The sequence below is a fragment of the Petaurus breviceps genome, unplaced genomic scaffold (assembly GCF_028583685.1).
Source record: "Petaurus breviceps papuanus isolate PSGF00001 unplaced genomic scaffold, PetGlider_PUasm1.0 90686, whole genome shotgun sequence".
NCBI lineage: Eukaryota > Metazoa > Chordata > Mammalia > Diprotodontia > Petauridae > Petaurus > Petaurus breviceps.
This window is the reverse complement of record NW_027187309.1, coordinates 5040202-5047074: the sequence shown is the minus strand read 5'-3', so window position 1 is coordinate 5047074 and position 6873 is coordinate 5040202. Positions and strand designations below refer to the sequence as shown.

The following is a 6873-nucleotide window of genomic DNA, read 5'->3' as shown; positions in this document are numbered from 1 at the left end:
GTTGGAGGCTAAAGTATTAAAGTTCAAATGTAGTGGTTTCTCAGTCACAAATGATAAATAGGTTTTTAAAGAAAGTGGCACATCTGTTCCATTTTCTAAGTCTTGTCCTCCTGACAGTTTAATCTATGAATAACAAATTGACCACTTTTTTCCCCTAAAGGTTACAGATGAAGGAGCTCATTAAGTTACTAAAATATAAACAAGAAACTATTGAAGTTTTTCTGTTTGTTGTTTTTGTTATTGTTGTTGTTGCAGGTGTTTTTTTTTTTTTTTGATTGATTGGTTTCACTCAGAGAAGTTTCATAATGAAAGTGGTTTAGAGAAATTTATCCAGCAGTTGAAAGCTGAATGTTTTGAATGGGAGAGAGAGAGAGAGTAAAATCAGGATGGGATACTTGTAGTTATCCAAGTATGAGGTGAAAAGGGCCTGTACAAGTGTGATATATAGTATTAGTGGGAATCAGCATGATCCCTTGGAAAGAATGCTGACTCTAGAATCAGAGGTCTTATTGCGTTCAAATCTTGCTTCTAATACCACCTGTATGATTTTAGGTAAGTCACTAAAAGTCTCTAGGCCTCAGTTATCATACCTGTAAAGTGAATGGATTGGAATATGTTGTCACCACCTTTAGCGAACCACTCTCCAGATCATGTTGCAGTGATGCTCCCTTTATTAGGGGGATTTCACCGCCCTCCCCAAGGCCCTGACATCTGATCATACTCTCTGAAGAGTTTCTACTACTCTTTTCCAGCATGACATGGTTGGAATAGTTCTGTGATTATTCTGTCCTTTCATTAGCATGCTAAATTTCACACTCCTGAAGATTTTTGTCTTAAGGACATTAAAACCAAAAATGAACATATTGTGTTCATACAGTGAGGAAAGATTATTCAATAAATACAATGCTATAAATACAAATAGATGCTACACAGACCTGTTTTCAAGGAGTTTACAATCTAATAGGGTAAAGAAAAGCATAAAAATAACTGTTTTACAAAATATATAGTTTCAGAGATATGATAAAGTTTAAAGGACGGTTTTTGATGACAAAGTGCTATGAGAAATCTGAATAGGAGGGAAAGGTCTTCTCTAGACTGCCTTTTTATTAGCAGTCTCTCTCAAATATTTTGTTATTTTTATTAAATTGTTTTCTTATTGTACCTTGACTCATACCCTGCTCCATTACCCCATGGAATGTAAGTTAATTGAGATCTATTTAGTTTCTCTCTCTATCCTCAGAGTCTAGGATAGTGCCTGGCTCATAGTAGATACTTAACAAATGCTTTTTGATTGACTGAATCTTGTCTTTGTATACTACCAGTAGTAACTGTTATTTATATAGTTCTTTAAGGTTTATAAAATACATATATTATCCCATTTGAACCCCTTAACACCCTCAGGCAGGTATACGTTATCCCCATTTTAGAAACAGGAAAACAGGTTGAAAAAATAAATGACTTTCTAAGTCATACCACTAGCACATCTTTGAATCATGATTCAAGCTCAGTTCTTTTCGACTTAAGAGTCCAGCCCTCTCTCCACTATATCACTTAGTTATCTATATCCCTAGCATGTATCATATAGGAATATTTAAATCTGTGTTTTTCTTGAATTGAAGAAAATTGTTTATTTCGTTTAATGTTTGGGGTTTTTTGGGGGTTTTTTTTTTTGTTTGTTTTTTGTTTTTTGCTTTTTGGAGAGGGCAAGGTAGGGCAGTTGGGGTTAAGTGACTTGCCCAAGGTCACATGGCTAGTTTTGTGTTAAGTGTCTGAGGCCTCATTTGAATTCAGGTCCTCCTGACTATAGGTCTGGTGCCCTATTTACTGTTCCACCTAGCTGCCTCTATTTTATCTAACGTTAAAAAAAAAATTGCAACACCTATGAAGTGTTCCTGGTTGATAAGCAGGCCATAAATATTCTTTTTCTTCTTTCTACTAAGAATCCCTTTTGACCAAAGATGAATGTGTCTTTACTTTCAGTATTGAGTCCCCTGGAAAAGCAGAGAGCAGTTTTTAAAGAACAGCATAAAGGACATCATTAAAACTTTATTGGGAAAAACTTTGCATATATTTCTAGAATTTCATCTTTTCCAATTAACCTGTCAGAGAAGTATCACTTGATGTTGTGCTTACCACCTAAGAGAATTAAATGGGAGCTGGATGTTAGACTTGCTTCATTGAGTAGAAGAGAAATTAAGGTTTGTGAGCATGAACAAATGATTATCTAAAGGAAAGTGATGAGGAAAAAACAGAAAATATTAGAACAACGCAAGCTCAAAGCAGTATTATCCAAGAAGAAATTGCCTGCATTGAATATATTCTAACTAACAGCAAGATGGAAAATTTGCATATGTTTACAAATCACTTTTTTTAAAGAAAAGAAAGTCAGAAAAGTTAAAGGTGAATGTTTTGAACATTCAGTTTTGCTAATGGTTCTATATATTTATTTTTCCATTTATTGCACATTCTCTTAATGAAGAGATTAAGAGTGGTATCATGGGAAGAGCACTGAACCAAGAGCACAAAGAGAAAATCATTGCACTTCCGTGACCCAGGTCTTTATTGTGTCCACTGTGGATAATAAAGTCTTCATTACCTACTTCATATGGCTATCAGAAAGTAAGTTGTTTGTAAACTCTTAAATGCTCTATGGGATGTCATCACAGAGAGCAACTGGTGAGTAGAAGGAGCCCTTGCATGTACCTTCCTCTGGGGTCTGGCATCTCCTAACTTTGGCCCCCAGTTACCCAATGAGGAGGAGAGGAGGAAACCTTAGACTGGTGGAGACTGCTTACAGAAGAGGAAACTGAGGCCCTGTGGACCAAGGAAGGGATTCATCTTAAGGCACACTTGGAACCAGATACAGAGGTGGGATTCAAACCCAGAGCCTCTCATCTACCAGACCTGCTAATCTCCAATTTCTGATATTTGACAAGGAATTAATCCAGAAGTGGTTTTACTAAATCTCTTGAACAACTACAGGGAACTACAGAACCCATTTCAGAAGCCATTGAATTCCTTCCTCCATCTGGAATCATCACAGCAAACAGTTGAGGCACCCTATTCCAACTTGAGGGAAGACCCATTGAAGAAGATGAGTCATTTTAAGTGTGTTTACTATAGAATTGGGAAGTTTCCTTCAAGAGTAATAGCCCACAATCAACTTGAACTTTTACTTCTCTTTCTGGAAAAGTTATAAATTCCCAGAAGTCACTGCTGTGTATTTAGTCCTCTGTTTAACATGATCTTGAAGTTTCAGTTCTTAATGCCTTCAGTCTTACTGTTCTTACTGAGAACAAGGAAAGAAGACAGAGGATTTTTACCAATTTTTATGTCATCTATTGTGAAACAGTTTTGTGTAGCAATCTGTTATGGAGAAACTGGTCAGTCAATTCCCTTTCCAAGGTGATGACCTTGGAAACAGTTTCAAAGGAACTAAAGTAAAGTTATTAACAAAGTTTCCTCAGGGGGGGGAAATAACCCTATGTGGCAAAGATTTTAAGAGTAAAAGCAGAGTGGATTTCCACAGATATTACAACATATAGAAACGTTTAATGATACCATTGTTTTCCTGTAAAAGAATCTTTGGTTGAACTGTGGATATTGAAAGAAGAGCAAGATTATTCAGAAGATGAAGGAACTAGAAATAATCAGGAACCAGACGAAGTCAACTTAACCCTTCCATTGATAACATTAATTGGACAACAATATTAATGCTATTATGGCATAGTAGGCAAAAACACAGAGTCAGGAATTCCTGGGCTTAAGTCTTGCCTCAGATGGACATTGACTGAGGGACACTGACTCAGTTACCTAGGCTGACCCTTACAAGCTCTGGAGGCCACACACTCTACACATCAAGACCAAACTGGATGAACTATGACAGAGCATCTCTGTCACCAGAAAGCAAAAACCAGCTTGGATGATTTGAAAGAATTCCTTGTTTCTTTTATCCAAATGGACCTATTCTGGGAGAATTTAGGAAGAGCATCTTCTGACATACCAGACTTTTCCAACTGGGAACATGTTGTAGATATTTATAAACTGTTCTTAGCACTTCTTTCAACATTATAGAAAGTAGCTTTTGGACCAGGAGGACAAGGAAACATTTGAAAAACAATTAGGAAGGTTCTGTGATTAAATTGCATTGCTGAGGTTTTCGGGGTTGTATCATTGTAGGTAAAAGAGGTATGTTTATTTCTCTTCTCCTACTAATGGACGGGGAGGAGGCTGGATAGGCAAATTCTTGGAAGGTGGAGGTCAGCAGGACACATGGGCTCTAAACTGGTCATGATGGCAGCCTTACATCCTCAGGCTTTGCCCACCCTTATCACTTAATTAGATGAGTGTATTGTGATTTCAGGCTACTATGGCTGTTACACCTGAAGAATTATAGAAAGGAAGGAGACAAGTCTTTCCCCAGGACCTGGTTTGGATGTGATCTGAATCTCTAGGTCCACTGTCAATTTAGTGGGGTTACAAAAAGTTCATTTTTTTTTCTTTTTTTAAGTCTTCAGTACATCCTTTTTTTTTTTTAAACAGCTTTCCTCTCTCAGAAACTATGCCCTACTTTTCCATATCAGTCAGACTTTGGAGAGATTTTGGCACCGAGATCTTCTCTTGCTGCACAAACAGTACTTCTGTCAATATAGACCACAATCTACTAAGTGTAGTTATTTTCTTTCATGCCTTTTCCCAATAACAGGCATGAAAACAATTTTAGTTCTTTAGCTTTTGTTTCAATAATGTCTTTGAAGTTCATGGATACTATGCTGGCCATCATGCCTATGCCCTTCTAGGCCATGTTCTCAGCTTTTTGGCATTCCTGAAGGGCTTCAGGTAGGACCCTACAAATGCACAGTGTCGACGAAATGCAAGTGTAGACAATGCTCCAGAGAAGGAGTAAATACAGAAAGTTATGTTTTAATTTATGTATATATAGTTGTGATAGTAATGGAATATAAAGATTCCCCTGTATTGGCTTGGTTTTTGGTTTGATTGTGTTAAAACCCAGAGCTTGTTAATCCCACTTGTGGGATGGACTTGTTGATGTGAAAAGAGAGTGCTGAACTGGGAGGAGCTGGTGACTTAGATTTGGAGAGACACAAGAGAGAGGCAGAAGAACTTTTTGGAAGCAGCACCCTCAGGGAGGCAGAGAGAGAGACTGAGAGGATTGCTGAGGGCCACTTTGAATTGCCCTGGACTTTTGAGACGTGCCCCGGGAGCTGCCAAGGACTGAGGAGACATGGCTGTTTTGCTGGTACTTTGTCTGTTTTGATGTTGTTTTGCCAGATTTGTCCACTGGTGAAAGACAGTCCTGTTGTTGAAGAAGTTCTGGAACCTGGCTGTTGGTTCAGAGCTACTGAGACTGTCCTACAGACAGAGAGTGAATACTGTCCACTGGTGAAGGACAGTGCTGTTGTTACAGGGGTCTGGGAACCTTTCTGTTGGTTAAGAAGCCCTGAAAAAGGATTTTCTTGTTGTATGTTTACAGAAATCCTGGGAGAGGGTTTTGCTAATGTTTTCAGGGGTCCTAGGACTGTTCTGCAGACAGAGGATGAATTAATGAAGAGACTGGCAATGTATCTTGTGGCCTTGCTAAGCTTTGTCTCCCCAGGAACAAAGATTGCTGAAAATTTGCCTCCTGTCAAGATGAAGAAAAGACTTCCATTTGGGTATTAAGTGCTGTGCTTAAACTTGTTGTAACTCTGGGGTAGATTCAATTGTGATCCAGTGGTGGGGAACTTTTGACCTTTTTGTGTTCTATGATTGAACAAATGAATGTACTTTACTTATGACTGGAAACTAATTTCCATTTGAGAAGAGGGGCTTTGTGATGGACTAAATGAAGGTACAGCCTAGGGGTGGAGTAGTATTTAGAACAGGGACTTTGTAATTGATTGAATGAATATAAGGTCCTGAGGTGGGGTAGTACTTGGAGATTATTTAATCACACTTAGTAAATGCTGTATTTTGAATGATGTCATATTTTGACCTTCTCTGTTCTTAATTTGTCACTGAATAAAATGGAGAGCATCTATGCTGGTATTCTGAACCTTGGGAAATTGCCTTTGCTTGGCATTACATTACAATAGTATAATATGGAGAATATGTATATTGTACCTATGAATATATATGTAGATATAATTTTGTATACATATATAAGTTATGCATGTGCATATGTACTAGCACACATATACAATTTACAACATTTCTATATTGTATATGTATATATGTATGCATGTACATGCATATATAAATGCATACACATGCATGCACATATCTGCCTCTCAGGTCTCTTTAAGTTCTGACATGATGACTATGAAGAATACAGAGAAGCATAGGAAGACATGTTAATTGATGTAAAGTGAACTGAGCAGAGCCAAGAAAAAAAATCATATACAATAACTATAACTATGTAAATGAAATGGAAGGGGGAAAAGGTAGTGTATAATTTTAAGGAACAAGATTAGCTACAAAGAAATCACATCAAGAAGTGAACAAGTATTTATTAAGGGCTTACTTTTTATGCCAGGCACTGTGCTAAGCACTGGGAAAGAAGAAATTAACGATCTGTGACCCCTCCATCTTTGAAGTGGTGGCATACTTTAAATGTGTAACATTGGATATAGTATCACAATAGTTCGATGTGTTGGTTAGTTTTGCTGAACTACTTCCCCTTCCCTCCTTTTTAAAAAATTCTTTGTTACAAAGGATAGCTGTCCAGGTATAAAAATAGGGTACCCTTATATGTGGATGTGTGGAGGAGTATATCTGTGTGTGTACATATATGTGTAAATGCACATGTGTATGTATATATGCAAGTATACATGTATGAGGCCCTATGTTTTCATTGTTGTAGGGAATTTTTAC

The 6873-nt window shown here is 37.4% G+C and overlaps 1 protein-coding gene and 1 pseudogene across 1 annotated transcript in view; both read left to right on the top strand.

Moving 5' to 3' along the window:
* Nucleotides 1-6873, top strand: part of CSMD1 (CUB and Sushi multiple domains 1) — a 2654573-nt gene that overhangs the window by 2459673 nt on the left and 188027 nt on the right. The window lies entirely within an intron of this gene.
* LOC138144121 (SRR1-like protein pseudogene) lies at nt 2606-3676 on the top strand (annotated as a pseudogene).